General features: G+C 40.4%; 1 protein-coding gene across 2 annotated transcripts in view; it reads left to right on the forward strand.

Moving 5' to 3' along the window:
- DAB2 (DAB adaptor protein 2) overlaps positions 1–20,071 on the forward strand; it is a 472,148-nt gene that overhangs the window by 202,205 nt on the left and 249,872 nt on the right. The gene's annotated exons all lie outside the window — the stretch shown is intronic.

Raw genomic sequence — 20,071 nt, forward strand, 5'->3', positions numbered from 1 at the left:
TACTTACTGTTTATATTAATAGTTAAAAATAAAACATATTATTTACTCTTATTTAGTTCTGATATTAGTTAAAGCATAACAGATTATTTACAAACAGGCATAAGCAGTATAATCAAGAAAGTATAATTAGAAATAGCATTTGAAGAACTTATAAAAACTTTTACAAGGAATAAATATGTTATTCTAGTAATGATATTTTCATTACTGTTCTCTCCCTGCCCTCCCCCACCCTTTACCCACTACATAATCTAAATAGAATGTCATTATTTAAACAAAGAAAATAATAAAAGAAGGAAAAAAAAGGTAAAGATAAAAAAATGTATCAAATTACTAACCTTACTACTTTTCAGAAAGAGAAACAAATTGAATCACAGCTTGCCATTAAATCTTCAGGTATTTTGACTGGTTATGAAACAAAACATTTCTTTGCACATAGAGAATAACTTTGATTAAATCTTTTCCAAAATATTTGTGGCTTTCTGGAAATGCAGGAACTATATTCAAAAAGATTAATAATGAACTAAAATGATGAGAGAGAAAAAACATATAACAAATCATTTGTTTTTAGTCTCTTCTTCTCTGAAGTCTTCCACGAAGCTTCAGTTGCCAATCTCTTTAATGAAGAACTAGCCCATTCCATTTCTTCTATTTTATCCAAAATCCTTTTTTCTTTGACAAACAGTAAAGCAGAGTCTAAATCATCGAAAACCTTAGGACCATCAGGAAGGAAGATTTTAAGCTTGGCAGGAAACAGAATGTATGTTTTAAACTGTGCTTTTTTAAGCTCCCTTATTAGTGGCAGAAAAACTTTTCTTTTAGCTATTACCATGGAAGAATGGTCATTGTCAAAACGCACAGTTGTCTCATTAATCTTAACAGGAGCTTTAGCCCAAGCAGATTTAAGAACCATCTCTTTATCAAAAGATGATGGAAATCTAACTATAACTGATCTAGGAAATTTTTTGATAGAGGTGGTAGTATAGCAATAACCCACGCCTGGGTGTGGGTAATGCTAAATTTACCCACTGTTGGCGTGGTTTGGTCCCGAGGGCGAAGCCCGGTCGTAAACAACCGTGGGTAAATTAGCATTACCACCAGAAGTGAGTTATTGCTATTATACCATGACATTATTTAAGAAAAGAAACTATTACTTTTCTTAAATAACGGCATAGTATAATGCCTGTTTACTGCCCTTCCGCAGATGTCTGGCATCCGCAGCAGTTCTGATGTACTGCGCGCCTGTGCAGTACATCAGAGCTGTGGGCAAAAGCAATGGAGAAAGCAAGATCTCCGTTGCTTAACGAACATCTCCGTTGCTTATTTTAAAACTGTCTCGCTATGTTACTCATTTAACATAGCGAGACACTAAAAAAAGCAACTGAGATCTTGCTTTCTCCGTTGCTTTTTTTTAAAACACTGTCTCGCTATGTTAAATGGGTTTAACATAGCGAGACAGCTTTAAAATAAGCAACGGAGATCTCCGTTGCTGTTTTAAAAAAAACGAGTTATACTAATGGAAAAAAGTCCGGGTGACCGGACCTTTTTCCATTAGTATAACTCTATTTACAACGGGCACGCTGGCCAATCAGCGTGCACGTTTTGGGAGGGGTCATGGTATAATAGCTATAGATCTATGTGCTCTTTCGATACCAAAAGAGAATGCTTCTGGTAAGTCTAGTTTTAGGGAGCCAAGTTGTATTGTTACCTTCAATATTTTCTGGCAGTCCAAAAATCCTAATGTTATTGCGCCTAGATCTATTTTCCAGGTCATCCAGCTTTGTTTGTAAATGTGTATTTTGTTTCAGCAGAAACTTAATGTTGATTTCCTCTTCTTGGATTCTATTTTCCATGTCATTCACAGCTTCTTCTATGCCTGTCATCTGGTTCTTCTGTTGCAGGTCTGTATGTAACAGGTCTATTTGTTTTGTAGTTTTTTCTATGAAGGTGTCTTAGTATCCATTTTATCAGTAAGTTGCTGGACTATAATTATCAGAGACGAAAGTTCTTTCTTGATGCTGGAGTCTTGAGAATTTGTCTTACTGGAACTCATTTCAGACTGATAAACTGACAGGAAAATTTCCACAGTGATTTCTGACAGGAATATTGTTAAGATTTCCTTTCTTTTTTAGATATAGTTCAAGAACTATATAAAACAAATGTATTTAGAAAGAAAATTACTTCAAAAATTAATTTTTAAGTAATTAATTCCTGTCAGTGTAATGAAATTGGTGGAGCTGAAGAAATCTGCTGCTATCCTGTGTTCATCCTTGGCCACGCCCTTAGTAAATTCTTAGGGGTGCTGTTGTTTAAATCTATACCTACAGAATGTCTACTAAATTAGATACACTCATGCTCTTTCCTCTTGTTTTGGTAGACTAGACTAAGTCCTCCAATCTGTCTACTTTATTCATTTTAGGTTTCCTCTCCACCTTGCCTTTTAGCCTAGTTTCCAACAGTACTGGTCCAGTTTAGAACATTTTCTCTTAATTAAGGTACTTGGAAAGAAAGGCATAGGAGTTCAATGCTAAGCTGCAGGAGTTCAATGCTAAGCTGCAGGAGTTCAGTGCTAAGCTGCAGGAGTTCAGTGCTAAGCTGCAGGAGTTCAGTGCTAAGCTGCAGGAGTTCAGTGCTAAGCTGCAGGGGTTCAGTGCTAAGCTGCAGGGGTTCAGTGCTAAGCTGCAGGGGTTCAGTGCTAAGCTGCAGGGGTTCAGTGCTAAGCTGCAGGGGTTCAGTGCTAAGCTGCAGGAAATCTAAACTTTTTGCTGCTTGTCAAACTGCAAATTTTTCCTTAAATACAAAGAGGAATAGTACATATAAATGACTATTGTGTATATTTTCTTGTATATCCTTTACACCTGTTTCCCATTATTGCACATTTTAGGATTGTCTAAAAGTAGCAAATGTGTGCATCCTGCAACACACCAACTATTGCAGATGGGCGAGGAGTTCAGTACTTCATTTTGCAGTTTTATTTTCACAGCAAAGGTGACATTCAACATTTTAAATGGAAGAAAAAGCAAAGATTGGTATTGGTGAATATAAAAGTGAGAGCTTGGACGAAATTAAGATTTTCAGGTGCACACAGCAATACAACTTGCCTCAATATTTAGTGTGATAAAATAACTGAGTGGCATGTATTTGACCAGCCTTGTATAATCACTTTCAAATGTAGCCAGTACTTGGCCACAACATGGGTATTTTGCTAACAATTGAAAAAATCTAAGCTGGCTAGCTACACTGCACACTATTTCCAGTGAGCAGTCTAAAGCCTTATCTTGAGTAGATCTAACTACAATTTGAACCTTGAAACCCTGCTTCTGTCTGCCCACCACTTGAATACTTCCCTTGTCCTAAAACAATTCTAGTCTGAAATATTGCAGATCTCTCATGAACTTCTCCTGAACAATCCTTTGAAAAGCTTGCTTCTTCAGCCTGTAGCAGTCTAAAGTTTAAAAGAACCTGTCCTGCAATATAAATGCACAAGCTAAGAGACTCTGGTTATTGAAATGCTACTGAGAATTTTCGTACAACTTGTAAATATTGACAGAATTCCCTCTTGTATTGCACACTTCTCGTGTTGATTCTACTTACGGTCTTGTCATACTCCAGTATGCCTGACTTTTTAATGTCCTATGTTCTAATTTTGTTCATTATCAAAATGTTTTCTGGCTTTCTCTGTAGTTGTATTGCAACCTTGTATGGCTTTACATTGTCAGTCTGCTGTGAATGTCATGAGACCTGGGAATTGACTGAAGGGGGTAGTAAAAGGATTCTGTACTTGTCCAACTTTTATCTTGCAAACAAAAGGTATCCTGCAACATAATGCTTACCTGTGTTGAACCTGAAAATGGTCCCATGCGATTTCTAGCCAAATTAACAAGAAAATTCCCAGCGCCAAAAGTAGAGTGTAAATGTCATATCTGAGAAGTAAATATTAAAGGGATCTGGGACAAGGTTAATCTTTGGCTACATTTAATCTGTATCCTTGAATTCTGGCAGTTTTGATTTGTCCTGAGGATCTTGCATGGATGTCCTTGTGTAGTGTCCTGTTGTCCATGCTGCTACTGCTGTGTTAACATTAAAGCTACTCCTGCTTGCTTCCCTATATGGGCTGTTTACAGAAGTTGGTGCTGCAACTTAACTTTATGTAACTAACTCACTATACTGTTGCCTCCAGTTGTTTCTCCGGTATTGTACTAGTAATTTGAGTTGGTTAGCCTTGTATGAAAACTTACTGCTCTATGAAATGTTTTCAATAGTGTAGATTGGTCACCAAGGAAGTGTGTAAATTTGTTTTTCAAAGTCCAGTTTAATATCTGAATCTAATCTACTGAGTCACGACTGTAATGGTGAACCATTTGCCATGTAGAGATCAACATTTGGCTTGGAGATGGAATCTGATTTTTCTGAATGCTCATTAAACTGTTGGAAAGTGCGAGTACACACACAGCTTCTCCGTGGGGAATGAGTTGAGATGCTATTGCTTCTAAGCTTTGAGCTCTTCACTCTGTAGTGCTGTGAACACTCCCTTTAATATACTGCACTGCGTGTTAAATGTAACATTATGTCTTAAAACCTAGTAAATCTATATATTTAATGTTAAATTACCTGTCTTGTACTTGGTTTGCTCTTTGGAAAGGATATCTACATTGTATTAGTTTGGTGCCTTTATATTAAGGTCCTAGCTAGAAGGCCTTTACTGTACAGAAAGGCTGATTCACTTGAGCTTTGCAGCTCAAGGCACATTCTGTCAGTGAATGCCTCTTAAAATGTAGCTAGTAGTAAATGTCCAAGATCTTTTCTAAAAAATGAGCAACACCCATTTTGACATTCACTTGGGATGCTAACAGATGTAACATTTTTCTGTGTTTAAAGACTGCAGCATCTCTCGTTTGACTTAAATCTTCACACATTTGTAAAGGAGAAAAGGCATAACCTGTCTGCATTACAATAACACCCAACCTGTCTTGATCTTGTCTAGGTTGTCTACTGTACATTTGCTGTGCTAAACTGAAGTCTGAGATTTAAAGGAGTATTTTGATAGTAATTTTGAAGTAGAATTGTGAAACCAAATACATTTAAAATGTAGTTAGTCTGGCAGGTAGTCTGCATATTTTAAGTATTTTATGATGTTGCAATGTTGTATTTTATTTTCCCTTGTTTAGTTGCAAGTGAACACAATCTGTTGCTGGTACATCTGTCCTTGCACAAAGGTTTTAAGTGTCCTTGGGCTAACTGGGTCCCATATTTGGGACACAAATTAAAGCATCATAGGGCATTATACTGTTGCCAAAGCAGATTTTCCTCTTAAGGTCTCACCCTCCACATGCACTCGTGAGGTTCAGCACAGTGATGTGCAATGAACTTGTAGCGCATCTGTTGCAAACAGACCCCCATCTCTACTAGGGACGAGCCATGGAGATCCATCTGAGCACATAGCCTCCCCCTGGAATTGATGTGCCTGTCCATCTATTAAGTGAGGCTAATCTAACTCTGGCCATCTCTGTACTAGGTGGGACTTTATCCCTCTGCCATCAGCTCAAGTTTATGCATTTGTAAATATTTCTCCATCTTTTTCAGAAGTAGGAATGAAGTGCATACACTCCCAATCTTTCATTTAATTTGTGCTGAAACTGCACATATTCAGATTTTGTGGGGGTTGGATTTTGACATCCAAACATGATGCAATAGCATACATGGTTCATAGCTAGATACTGGGCTATCTGCCTTAGGGCATTTATAAACCTAGCCAGAGTGTATTTGGCTTCCGCCTCCCTATTAGATTAGCCTACTGTGCCTCTGTAAAGTAGGTCACAGACTGTACCCTTTTAAGATTAGTTTACTGTGCCTCTGTTTAGCAGGGACACAGATCCCAGGGGTGAATTTGCGATTTCCCATCCACGCATCCAGATTCGCTTGAGGGTCAGCGAGGGGCCATGTCTAACATGAACTGGGATTCTATTCCAGAGTGAGGGGAGCCTCTGGGAAATTAATCTGTCCCTCCAGCATGTCCTATTTATTTTTATGCTGAGGTTTAGGTCCCTGGAACGTACAAGACTTGGGATTTTTTTGAGGTGGAGCATGTCCATTAATTCTGGGTTTGACATGGCTTTGTACATCAGGCATAGATCGCCTCTGAGTTAGGCGGTAAGCAACTGAGTAGAGCTGGAGTTTCTTTAGTCGAGCTGCATAGGACATCTGTTTGTAGCCCATGATCCTCTTGGTGGGGTCTCTCCAGTTGCTGCAGGTATCTGGTAAGGTACATCCCAAAAGGGGCATTGTATTCAATTATGGGCCTGATGAGTGACTAGTAGAGGGGCACAATGACCTCTCAATCTAGATGCAAACCCATTCATGATAAGGTGGGCTATATAGAAGGTCTTTCTGACCACGTTGGCAATGTGATTATCAAAGGCGAGATTACTATCTACGTTGGTCCCCAAATTAATTACTTTTTCCGTACTTAATGGATTACCACCTATGTGGTAATTTGTGGGCACCTTGTTTTTCCCAAAGGGGATGGCTATGCACTTTTTAGCATTTAGCTTGAGGCCATGGCTCTGGCACCAAGCATCAGTCTCCGAGACCCTTTTGGAGGATGCTTGTGTCTGCTGGAGATTCGATTATGGCCCCCAGTTTGCAGTCCTCTGCGAACTTAGTCAGCCATAATGCCTCCATGTTGGCCTGAACCTCAGAAGTGTATACAGAGCAAGAGAGGTCCCAGAACTGAGCCCTGTGGGACGCCACTTGTAACTGGTTTGGATTATGACATGGCACCTGCGATTCTGACCATGTGGGTTCTATCTCTGGGCCAGTTTTCAACCCATCTTGTGATATAGGGGTTGATATTTAAGCTGGTAAGCTTATTTATGATGCCAGAGTGGGGTATTGTCGAAGGCTTTTGCGAGGTCCAGCTTTCGCTTGCACCATGGTTAACTTATTTTGAAATCTGAAAATGTGTTTGAACAGTACAGAAGTATGTCCGCAGTCCAGTTGTAATGGAGGTATGTGTAACTGGCTGTTTCATGGATATAGTCATATGATTAAGAAAAGTATTGCATTAAATTTACATTTTTAAGTTTAACACTGGTGTTTTGTTTCCTGACACATTAGCCATGTGATATACTGCTTCCTATGTGTAGTATTAAAGGCGCCTTTGACAGCCTGTCTTACCGTAACTTAAAATGTTTTCTCACTGCAGTGTATTCTGTTCTTGCAGGCCATTGATTTGTTCTCTGTCCAGATTGCTTTCATACTCACTGCTGTATGAGCTTAGTTGTGCACTTAGAGGCACTTAAATTCCGTTCTGAGAGTAGAGGCTTTTATAGAGAGTCTGAAGATGCCAATTGTATTACTGCACAGAGCTGAACAAAACGCCCATGTGAATAGATGAAGGGAACAGTCCAAAACTTAGACCAGTCAAAAATGGCACAAATGCTTCCTCCTATGCTTGCCAGTCTTTGTATAAAATGTGGTGAGAAAGTGTTCCTTATCAGTGGACTAATATCTTTGCCAAACTTCCACATTGGAGGCCATGCCTGTAGATGAGTGCACACAAGCTAATTCACTGACTTTACCGTATGTCAATCGGTGAAAGATGAAACCTCTTAACCAGGATCAGGGCGTCTGTATGTTGAAAGCCTAGTTAAAGTGGAGAATGGCGCATAGAAGAAAAGGTGATCTTCTTTAAATCTGTAATGATAGGGGGTATTTAAACAAACGTGAAAAGTCTATCGATTCTGGGTTGAGTATTGGCTGTTTTGTCAGTCTTTGAACTTGTTTTCAGTGTTGCAGTTCAGTTAATATGTTTTGGTTAGTAGTTTTTTAACATTGTAAATTTCCTGCTGCATGGGAGTAACCTCTAAGGGAGAGACCATTTTGATTACGTTGACTGGCCATTTAAACTCCTGTATGGAGTAAATCTTCTCGTGTGTATATAAAAAGGCAAGGTGTCTACAGTAAGGCTTCAGTGCTAGTTTTTTTCTAGGATAAAGTGCTTATGACTGGGCCTTTGAGAATGTGGGTAATAAAACTACAAAGTTCTCAAACTTCCACCACTGACATTAGTGGGAGATGTTCTGTGCATCTACTGAGCATCAAGTGTACTCCAAGTCATTACTTGTCTAGTGAGACTGTAGAAAATGCCATTGACTAGTATGTGGTTCTGTTGGTGTAAATTATGAAAGCGCATCCAAGAAATGTCCTATTAGCACTTAAAAAATCAGCCAGATCAGATGGTGGTCAGTAATCAGGAAGCGAAATCTGACAATCTTCACAAACAAATTTCAATGCATTTAGTATCTGTTTCATCCCCTGCTTGCTTATGGGGGTAACTTCTGACTTTTGGCTGTTTTCCTGAAACCTGGAAGAAATGTGTAAAACCTAGTGGGTCCATTTATGATTGGCGGCACAGCATACTGCATTCTTTTAAGCAATCACCACAGCAATATTCCTGAACCTATACTTTCAGATAAAGATTTAAATCTACTGCAGCCAGTTCAGATCTGTGCATTAATAGTTGCACGAGTTGGGGGGGTCTGCAACAGCTTTCATGTCATGGTACATAGGAGGAAGTTTGATTGTACAGCTCTCAAGATGTGTCCAGATATGCTTCTTGATTATGTAGAGCGGATATTTTTGGTGCCACAAGGACATGGCAGAGATTCTCTTAAACGTCTGAAGGACTTCCTAAAAGCCAGTAGTTTTAATAACTTTGCAGATTGCCAAGCATACACTTCTGTATGTGACATTAGTTCTACATGCATGGTTAGATCAGAGTTGTACCTCCTGAAAGTGCATCACCACAGCAAAGTAGTGAAATGATTCCCATCCAGGTAACAAGTTGTCTGTAGAAAGCTCTGCTGAGAAGCTCCATAAAGTTATGTTGACAATGCTAGAAGTTCAGAGGTGTTGGTTCAGCTAGGGAGCTTGTCTGATGTACCTATTAAACCAACTGCACAAATGGCCTCGGAAGCATCCAGAGTATGTGAACTCGCACTGAATTTCCCCTTCCCCCGATAGTTTCTTTGCAGGTTCTAAAATATGCAGATCCTTTTGTACTGCAGCCCCCCCCCCAGAGAATAGCATTAAGTGTTCATAGAGTTTTGAAAATTTGTCCTTTCACTTAAGGTTGTCTTGTAATGACTGAAATCAGTTTTCAGATTGCTTTCTGATGTGCATGTAATGCCACTGTGAAGGTCTAAGCTCAAAATATTTTCAAGTCATTGCTTCAGAAAAAAATCACCTGTCTATGTAAATGCCATGTGCTTGATCTAATGAACAAGTACAAAATGGAAGCACAGCAGCCTTGTGAAAGTGATCAAGATACTTGCTTAACACATGTAGGAGTAACATGCATACATCTGCATAGATTTTAATAAGGATATCCTCTTGCTGCAAAATACAGCCTTCTAACAGCATTGCCCCAGTCATACCTCTCAACCAGGGTTGCCAGGCGTCCTTATTTGGGACTGTCGAGATCAGTAGCCTGATCCGAGTCCTGCCCTGCCGGTTTAAATCCGGCCAGCCTCCACTTTGTTTGTTTGTTTTGATTGGCCCGTATGCCAGGCATACGGATCAATCAAAAATTGCTAAACTCTGAGTTTCTTGTGTTCCCGCAACACGAGAGAAGCTCCGTGTTACTTGACCTGATGTATATGCCGGTATATGGGTCAATCAAAAATCGCTAAACGTGTTTAATGCGGAACTGCAATGCATTAAACATGAGAAGCTCCGTGTTTATTGCAGGCAGAGTGAGCTCAGTTTAATGCAGAACTGTGTGTGTGTTCATTGTTTTTTTTTTTTTTTTTTTTTTTTTGTCCCTACCTGCGTTGCTGGAAATCTGGCAACCCTGCTCTCAACTGTTCTGATTTTCGCCTCCATTTTGGCCTTTTGCTAGAAAACCACAAATTTGATATTGTATTTGAAGCCATTAAATAAGATGTTGAGTTTTGAATTGCTATCCTTTTTAAACTAATTCAAAACCTATTCTATGGACTTGCTAAGTGTAGCGCCCACTGTATTTCATTGTAGAAGACACTAGTTTTTCATTACACCACAAGGTGGAACTTTTTTTTTTAGGAATATAAGGAAGAGGACTAACACTAGTGGAAGGAGAGAAGACAAACTGGGAGTTGAAGGGGAAAGAGCTTTCCAGCATGACTGGATTTTTTCTAGTGCTTTGGGACAGGGAAGTGACATTGTCTGTCTTGCTAAAATCCTGGATGATAGTATTTTGTGGAATCAGGACAGAAGTCTGAAACCAGTAGTTCCACACCTGCATATGATTCAGCAAGAAAAGGAGTTCCTTTGGGCCTAGTACAGAGAAGCCATAGATTAGTTCTGGCAGGTGAATTTTCTACCATCAGAGGAACCACAGTCACTAGGATATTCTCGATTTGGAGTGAGGCTCTGGCTGCCATTTCTTATTTTTATAAGATTGTGAATACCCCCCCCCCCAAATGCTTTGTGGATTACAAATAACTGGGATCCGTGTGAGCTCCAACATGGGGCCCCTTCATACCGGCAGTAAGATTATAAGTAGTCACTGACCAGTGAACAAGGTAGTATTTCCTAGCTGGGTCAGTTTGAATTGATCAAGGGGGTTGAGGGTGTTAGTACTGCTCAATGACATTGCATTTTTTCATATCTGTATGTTGCATTTTCCTCGTGTTTGTATCGCTGCATTATAAAGCTTTACTGCTAATTGATATTGCCTTTGTGCATGTTTGAATGTCAAGATCTTTCTTTCTGGGGAAGAGGATAAATGTGTTTTCATTGCATGCATATCTCACATTGCCTTATTAACTGGTGCACTGTTGCAATAATTTGTTGTGCTATTGCCTTTTAAACTAGAAGATGCTCTAAATTGCCTGGTGGGCAGTATGGTTCAGTGTGCTAAACTTAGATTGGATACTATCAAACCCCTATGCACCCAGAAGATGAAGGCTGCCTTCATCACCCCTTTTGGGATTTTTTTGAGTTTGATCGCCTACCTAAAGATTTATCAAATGCACTGGCAACTTTCCAGAGAATCATGGAAAACAGTTGAGACCTGTATCTCCTGGAAGTCTATCTACCTGGACAATGGCATTGTCTTTGGGAGGACCCTAGAGGAGCACAAAGACTGATGAAGTTATTGGACAGGATCGAGAAGGAAGGCCCAAAGTTGTCATTGGACAAATGCAAGTTCTTCCAACCTTCAGTGACCTATGACATGTTTTTGCAAATGGAATATCCACAGATCCCAGCAAAGTTGAAGTTGAAGTGGTAATCTTGGCCCAGACCCAAAACTATCAGAGTTGCGATCTTTCTTTCCTGGGGTTCTGCAGTTACTATAGAAGGTTTGTGGAAGAATTTTCAGATAGCAAGACCCCCTCAACCATTTGCTCCGAAATTGAGAGAGCAGATGAAACGGAAGAAAATATTCTTGTGAATAAAACCTAAGAGATAGAGGTTCTAAAGAACTGTCATTGGTCTCCTGAGTGTGAAGAGTCATTGAACAGCTTAAGTATTGCCTCACACATGCCCCTTTGCTGGCATATGCTGACTCGTACACTTCACATGTGGATGCTAGCAGGGATGGCTTAGGAGTCCTTTTACCAGGAGTATGACAAGAAGCTGAGACCTGTGACATTTATCAGTTGGAATGCATCCCCACAGAAAAACTACCCTGCACACAAGTTGGAATTCCTTGCTTTAGAGTGGTAGTGGACAAAGCTGCATGACCATCTCTATGGGGCTGAATTTGAAGTGCAGACTGACAATCCTCTGACACATCCAGACCACTGCAAACCTAGATACTACTGGCCACAGATGGATGGCAGCTCTATGCAGCTATAACTTCAGTTTTAAATATTGCCCAAGACACTCATGGAGATGCTGATGGTCTGTCCAGAAGACCTCCGGGAGATTACACCCAGACGATGAAGGGGTGGAAATTCCAGCACCAGGGGTGAGCGCAGTCAGTCTAAAACCCATCAACGCACTGAATGTTGGGCCCAGAAGTTGGGTCTGTCTGCAACAAGCATACCCCAGGCTTACTTTATAGGCTTCATCGCTGCCAGTTTTGCATAAATGTGACCTTAGGAGGGATCAAAGAAGACCCTTAGGTCATCTAGTGGTAGCTGATTTAGAGAAGAAACAAGTTAATATGCTTTGTGCGGATATTCATCCTCTGGCAAGACATTTAGCTAAAGAAGTCTTGCCAAAGAATGGGACAGACTCCAGATACAGAATGAACTAGTGTACAGGAGCTCTTCAAGTGCACTCTGCAGTGAAAAATGCCAATTGCTTCCTCAGAAGTAGAGTAGTAGCACTCTGGACATTGCATGATTAACGTGGTCATCTTGGTTATGGCAGAGCTATGGGTCTAGTATAAAACTGGTTCTACTGGTCATGCATGAAGCAAGATGTTGAATATTGTTGTACATGTCTTTTACATTCAGAGAGACTCTGCCGACCAGAGCTGCCTCACTGGGTCAAATGGAAAGTAGTGGACCCATGGAACTGGTCTGCACAGATTTTCTGTGCATTGAACCGGATGAAGGCAGGATCAGTAATGTGCTGGTGGTGACGGACCACTATTATGCTCAAGCATTTCCCACTAGAGATCAGAAAGCACTTACTGGCGAATACTAGCTGAAGTTTTGTACACTATGGCCTGCCAAAAAGGATACACTCTGATCAAAGATGTGATTTTTGAGAGCAAGCTTGTCCATGAACTACTCAGTCCAAAAAAGCCGCACCACTCCTCAAGGGGATCCTCAGCCTGAGCGTTTCAACAGAACTTTACTCCATTGACTTTCTCTGCAGACTGTGTCCAACATGTCTAAGACACGTAGCCACAGTGTCCCCAACATGTCTAGTAGACATGTTGCCCCAGTGGTGCATGCTTACAACAGTACTAAAAATTATGCTGCAGGATTCTCTCCTTACTTCCTAATGTTTGAAAGAGAAGCTGCTCTCCCTGTTGTAACCTTTGGAGTCTAGTAGACATGTAGCCAGTGTCCCTAACATGTCTAGTAGACATGTTACCCCAGTGGTGCATGCTTACAACAGTACTAAAAATTATGCTGCAGGATTCTCGCCTCTCTTCCTAATGTTTGAAAGAGAAGCTGCTCTCCCTGTTGCGATCTTTGGAGTCGCAGCTGATGCACCAGTGCGATCTCATGGCAGTTATGCAGAGACTCAACCTCAGACAAGCTTGCTGAAAAATCAACGGGACAAAGACTGAAACAAGGCTCACTATGTCAAAACAGTGAAGATGCATGACTTGCATCTAGGGGACAGTTCTTTTGAGAAATTTGGAACAAGGAAAACCTTAAACTAGCTACCCGCTAGAGAATCTGGTTTGTTCTCTGCTACCTAATATCCCTGTCTACCAAGTTTGCCTTGAGGGGAAAGGACCAATTAAAACTGGGTATTGCAACTTTAATGCCTTTTGGCAAAATCAGTGAGACTCATGAATCCAGAACGGCTCAGTGGAAGCTTAACTCAATGTGATCCAGAAGGTGAAGGCAGGCAGAGAGGAACTATGTTCAAGAGCCTATGCCTCCTGCTGAAAGATAGGAGGACTGTGATATCCTGGGGTTTCAGTGGGCTTTATGAAGACATTCAAGACTGCATGGGCTGTAATCGCAATTTAAATGCACCAGAATTTGTCATTTTGAGCAGCCCAGACCTAATGGACTGTTTGTGCCTCTTGCAGCACCTGATACTTATGGAGGACCTGCTATGCAAGCTTCAGAAAATAAGTGCGAGGACTGTCACATTATGGAAAACGAAAGTGAAGTTATACAAGAGGAGATCTTGAAAGTAGACAATATACTTACTGAAGAACTGGACATAGAATTTTGAGTGACAATCATTCAGAGCAAAATTCCTTGGCTGTCTCTTCTGAACTAGAACTGCAGAGACTGATTCAGCCCCCACAGAGACTTGCATATAACTGTTTGGGACAATAGTACACAGGAACCTGTGACTGCAGCTCATTGGAGAGTCTGTGCCCATGATCCCCATGTCACCTACTCCAGTGGTGATGCCCCATCCCACGTTGAGCATAAGGCTGATTATCCTTGGTGGAATGTACCTTTTGAATGCAAATAGTGTTGGGGGGGAGTGTAGTTCCCACTGTATTTCATTGTAGAAGTAGACGACTGTAGTTTTTTTTTCATTGCAGCAAGGTGGAGCTCTTTTCTGGAATATACAAGACAATTTCGAAAATGAGGGGACTGGAGCTGATGGGGAAAAGGGCCTTGCAGCATGACTGGATTTTCTTTTCTAGTGATTTGGGATAGGGAAGTGAAGTGGAAGATTCTGTCTTTTGCTAAAATCCTGGATGATGGTATTTTGTGGAATCTGAGAGGTCTGAAACCAGTAGTTCCACACCCTGCATATGATACAGCAACAGGAGTTCATTTGGGCCTAGTACAGAGAAGCCATAGATTACAGATCCGCTGTGGTGGTGCTACGGTAGCGTTGGCGCCTCACAGTAAAATGTTGTCCGGTTTGACTCTGAGCATCTTCTGCGTGGAGACATGTGTGAATGGGCGTACCTTCATTGAAGGTTGTGCATCAGGGCTGGCAACTCTATGTAAAAATCAACTGCCAATAATTAGTGGACCGGAGTTCCGCTGTGGCAACCCCTAACTGGGAAAGTCACAACAGAGAAGCCATATGAAGCCATATATTACCAGAGTTCTGGCAGGTGATTTTTCTACTCTTCTCATCGGAGGAACCACTGTGCCTGGTCACTAGGATATTCTTGATTTGAGTGGTGAGAGGCTCTGGGCGTAATTTTATTTTTAAGATTGTGGACCCCCCCAAATGCTTTGTGGATTACAAATAACTGGGATCCTTCCAACTTTGGCCCCTACATGCCGCAGCTTTAGAATTGATCAAGGGTACACATTGCATTTTCTCATATTTGTATTGTTGCATTATAAATCCTCATTGTTCAATGACATTGCATTTTGCTTGTGTTAGTACTGCTGCCTTCAAGAATGTTGCTGCTCAATGACTTGCATTTTCTTATCTGTATTGTGGTATTATAACTTATTGCTTAATGACATTGCATTTTTTTCCCCCCCGAGTGTTTGTATTGTTGGATTATAAAGCTTTACTGCTAATTGATATTGCCTTCTTTGAGCATGTTTGAATGTAAAGACCTTTTTCTGTTCTGGGGAAGAGGGTGAATGTTTTCATTGCATACCTATCTCACCTTGCCTTATTGCTAACTGATGTACTGTTGAAATAATTTGTGGTTGTGCTATTGCCTTTTAAACTAGATGTGTCCCCTAGAATAAAATCTGATTCTTGCCACCTTGGTGTTTTGGGCCTAAGGGGTGTCACCAGAGTCGGGTAGGAAGGAACCCATATCTACTTCAGCTACACTTGCGGGTGCACTACATAAGTTTTATAGGGACAATTTAAAAAATGTCCCTATTTGTGCCCTCATTATTTCTGGCTTGGTCCAGATTTCTTGTGCTGAGAGGTTTAGGTACAGCTTCCCTTTATACTATATTAAAATGCATGGGAGGTGCAACCCATTTCTCTTGGGATGACTGGGAAAGGCTTGTCCTCTTGGAAGCTGCTCCCACCTCCAGTTGTGAATAAAGAATAGAATAAACTCTTAAGCAAATCAAAACATTTATAACCTGTACAAGAGTAGCCCCCTCCTTTTTATTACAAACTAATATAAAACAGTCCTTACTAATATAAAACATTCCTTACAATTCATAGAGCAAGAAGCAACTTGCAGGGTCCCAAGTGAGTTTTAAGCAAGCTGTGCTCTGCTGGTCAGAGTGCAGATAGCCGTGGCTTGACTGTGCACCTGCACAGTTAGCAGAGCACCATTTCCGATCATTACAATCCTCCCCTACCTCATGGTATTGCTGGTATGACTGCCTGCATACTCAACATTGAAGGAGCAATGCAGGCTTAACAATGCAGCAGGCTTAACAATGCAGCAGACTGTATATGTATGAAAAGCAAAGGTCAAAAGCCATTTCATAACACTGGCAATTCTAAAATTCAATTTTATTTTAGGGAACCTCAGCTTTGAAAATTCTAACCATGTGCAGAAATGAGACTTTAAGAACTGAACTTTTAGTCTGAAGTATGAAAAAGTTTGAAATTCTGAATTTGCCACTTTTTGCACTATGCAATTCTTGGATTTGTTTGAATAGCAAGAGCTACCTCCATCTTTGCAGCTTGAAATTGAAGGCAACTGGACAAACAAACTTTGGGTGTGGGAGCATTGGATTTATTTTCTATAGCAAAGTACAAATTACTGAATCTGTCTGATGGCATAGTCTGCTTTATAAGAATGTTCCAATAAATACTTTATAGTGGCATTTTGGCACGTTTATGTAATTGAAAAAGGCCAAGTGGTGCTGCTAAATATGTTACGGAAGGCAAATTGAAGCTTTCACTATGAAATGAGCACTTGCTCAGCACAGCAGTATATTTTCTTGCATAATGTAATGCACGTTTAAAACCTGCACAGTCCACCCTAGATATAGGTAGCCCCCTCCCAGAGTCCCAGTATACTGCTGCCCAGTACAAGATGAGGTTTCCTTCCACATATGGTAATTGTGGCCAGATGGACAAGTCTAACTACATTTTCATCTAACACATGTTTAGATCTGAATCCTTGGGGGGGGACAACGACTATTCAGTGCATATTCAATGACACTTTTAATATTGCAGATATGGCTGCATTTGAGTGCCAAACATAACAGCATTGTCCATGAGTTAAAGGCAGTAAACTTATATTCTATTCCATATGTTCTATTTCCGTATCTTTAGACTTCTCTTTGCTAGTATGAAACGCAGCAAATCTATATACTGTTAGCAAAAATCCTGAAATTATGCGGAGTGTAAATCCACATTCACTCCATTACAAGAATGCTGGTTCACCTTGACAGACCTGCCTGCTGTGCATCTAAAGTGCAGTGACTGGTGATCAAAAATCCTCATCCATCTGCAGTTGGGGAAAAATGCCATTTAACTTTAAATATTTGTATAGCTCGAAACTAAAGATGTGGAGATGACTGACCTTGCTGAACACTGGCTTTTTAGAAAGGGCAATCGGCTTTGTAATCCGCCAGTACTTGAATTGTTGAGCCATATCTGTTAACAGCCCAGACATTTATGGAAATGCCCTGCTTTTTGCCTCCTAATTTTTGTCTGTTCCTCGTAACATTTGTAGTTTCCACACATTGACTACTGAAGTGACAGTCCGCTTAAGTTTGACTTCATACCCTTCAGAAAATGCATGGTAATTCAAAACTTGCTCTAACTTTAAGTTTATATGCAATATTTAAACTCTGACCCTGATTTTTGAACTTTCTACCCCTATTTTGGCTTCTTAAATAGGAGGATGAAGGCTATACAGTGACCTTACTCATTTCAATCTGGCATTAGTTTGTCCCTTTAATGCAATAACTTCTGTACTGTACAGTGTACTTGGTATTCTTTGGTACTGACTATAGATTAAACGTATCAAGGCAAAGTATCAGTTTAAGTACTTCTATAACTTCTTCCCTTGTCAAGTGTGGGTCTCATTCAGCTCTTTATGAATCTGTTTTACTCTGGCATCTACCTAAGCTTACTTGGTTGTCCCTGCTCCCCCCGCTTGTAGGTGTCTATTCTTTCATAATAGCTTTTAAGCGGAGATCGTCCCCAGTTCATAGAACACTTTAAGACTGATGCCAAGTGGTTCCCTGGGTGGTGATCATGAAGGGATTTAATGATTCTGTGGAATTTTCTGAGGTAAAGGTATTGCATGTAACCTATTTGAATCTCTCCATTAATGGTGACTCCTGTTATGTTTTGACACTTCCTTTCCTCCCATGGTTCTGAAAGGCCTTTACTTGTATTTTCAGTTTCCTGTCTGGTGAGCCATAGTATTTCTTGCCTCCCACTTGATTCTTGGTGCACTTGATAGTACAGTGCTCTCCTGGGGATTTTCCTTGGTGCATCAGCTATTCTTGCTGTTTGTCACGCTTGCTATCGGACTGTTCACTGTCCAGATATCTTTCCTCCAAGAGCACTGATGTTTGCAGACCTTGCATTTGTGGGGGTCTCATTCTTTGGGCATTTGTCTGATCCAAGATGCTTGCCCTTTTACCTAGTGAGACTCGATGCATTGCTTGTCTGAACTGACGAGACTTGTAATACTGACTTAAGATTACAGATCACCTTGGGCAACATGTATTTGAGTACAAGTAGCACATTCTTTGCTGCCTTTGAGCTACTGCTCACAACGAGTTGAGGGTGTGATTGTCCTTTCTACCTAACTGAAAATGAAAAGATTTCAGCTAAAGTGTAAATTGTTTTCTAAGGATTTTCTTTTAAATGTTAAATGAAAATGTAATTAAACTTTTTTTACTTTTGTGCATTGTGCAGAAAGTGTATAAAGTCTGTTCTGAAAACTATCCTTGGCAGCATCCTGAACCACAGCTGTGTTCTGAGCAGCACATGGTGCAAGTAATGAGGCAAGATTAAGTCTGACTCTTGAATGAAACGTCCTTGCATAACTATTCCAGAAGCATACTATGGGTCAATGTTGGTAAGGTAGATGTTTTTACAGAAAAAAACAGGGTTTCCATGCTAGCTGTTGATTTTTTTATTTGATCAGCCCTCCTTATTTTCAGTGCAGTTTTATAGTATATTTACTGTTTGAACTTGGGAGAGGAGCATGGATTCAAATGTTGCACAGCTACGTTTATCTTTGCAGTGCATAGTAATGCAGCACAGCATCATCCTTCATCTACAGTGGATATAAAAACTTTACACACATGTTAAAGTACCAGTTTTTTTGATATAGGAGACCATAATAAATTTCAAAACTTTTCCCACCTGTAATGTGACCTATAACCTGTACAATTCAATTGAAATCTGTTGGGGGGAAAAATAAAAAATAAACTTACAATAAGCTGGTTGCACAAGTGTGCACACCCTTAAACTAATACTTGATTTAATTACAGCATAGTCTTGGGTACACACCTGCCATAAATTAGACTGATTAACCCCAAATAAAGTTCAGTTGTCTTAGTAGGATTTTCCTGCCAGTTACTCAGTTGCCTGCTATCGCAAAAGCCATGCTTTGCACAGCTTACAAAGCATCAAAGGGATATTGTTAAAAGGGGTCCCTATTAAATTGCCAAACATTTCTAAGTTCGAATGTCATATGGTTGGCGTCATATGATCAAACTTTGGAAAGTTTGAAGGTGAAAGGCAGTGGCTCCGTATGCGCAGAATGAGAATTTCCCTTCCCTTTTCTGCACTGAAGTGCAGTCTGAGTTAGTATATTTAAGTAGGGGGCTGTGGGGGGTGCTTGGGAGGGCTTGCACCCCTGCTCAGAGCATTGAGGTAAGTTTGTTTACTTTCTTTTTTATATATTCGAGGTTTAAAGTTTCGCTCATGTCTAACCATATGAGGTTTGAAATTTTGAAGCTTCGAATATATAATATAGATCCTGTTAAAAGGTATTAGTTGGGGGAACGGTACAAAACAGCATTTGATATACCACGAAACAGTGAAGACTGTCAAACAGTGGAGAAAATATGGGACAACAGTGACATTGCAAAGAGCTGGACGTCCCTCCAAAATTGAAAATACTAGACTTAAGCTGGTCAGGGAGGCTGCCAAGAGACCTACAGCAACACTGAAGGAGCTGCAGGAATTTATGGCAAGTACTGGTTGTGTACTACATAGACCATTTCCCATATTCTCCATGTCTGGGCTGTGGGGTAGGGTTGCAAGAAGGAAGTCTTTTTCTTAATGTCCAGGCCTGGCTAAAATTTGCAAAACAATGTATAAAGTCTCCCAAAAGCATATGGGAAAATGTGTTATGGTCAGACCAAGGTTTAACTTTTTGGCTACAATTACAAAAGGTATGTTTGGTGCAAAAACACTTTGCATAACCAAAGAACACCATCCCCATGGTGAAGCATGGTGGTTGGCAGTAGCATGCTTTGGGGTTGCTTTTCTTCATCTGGAACTGGAGTTTGTCAAGCTGGAGGGAATTGTAAATGGTTCCAAATACCAGTTACTTTTGGCCCAA

Source organism: Protopterus annectens, chromosome 1.part0 (genome assembly GCF_019279795.1).
Source record: "Protopterus annectens isolate FY-2018-M chromosome 1.part0, PAN1.0, whole genome shotgun sequence".
NCBI classification, from domain to species: Eukaryota; Metazoa; Chordata; order Ceratodontiformes; family Protopteridae; genus Protopterus; species Protopterus annectens.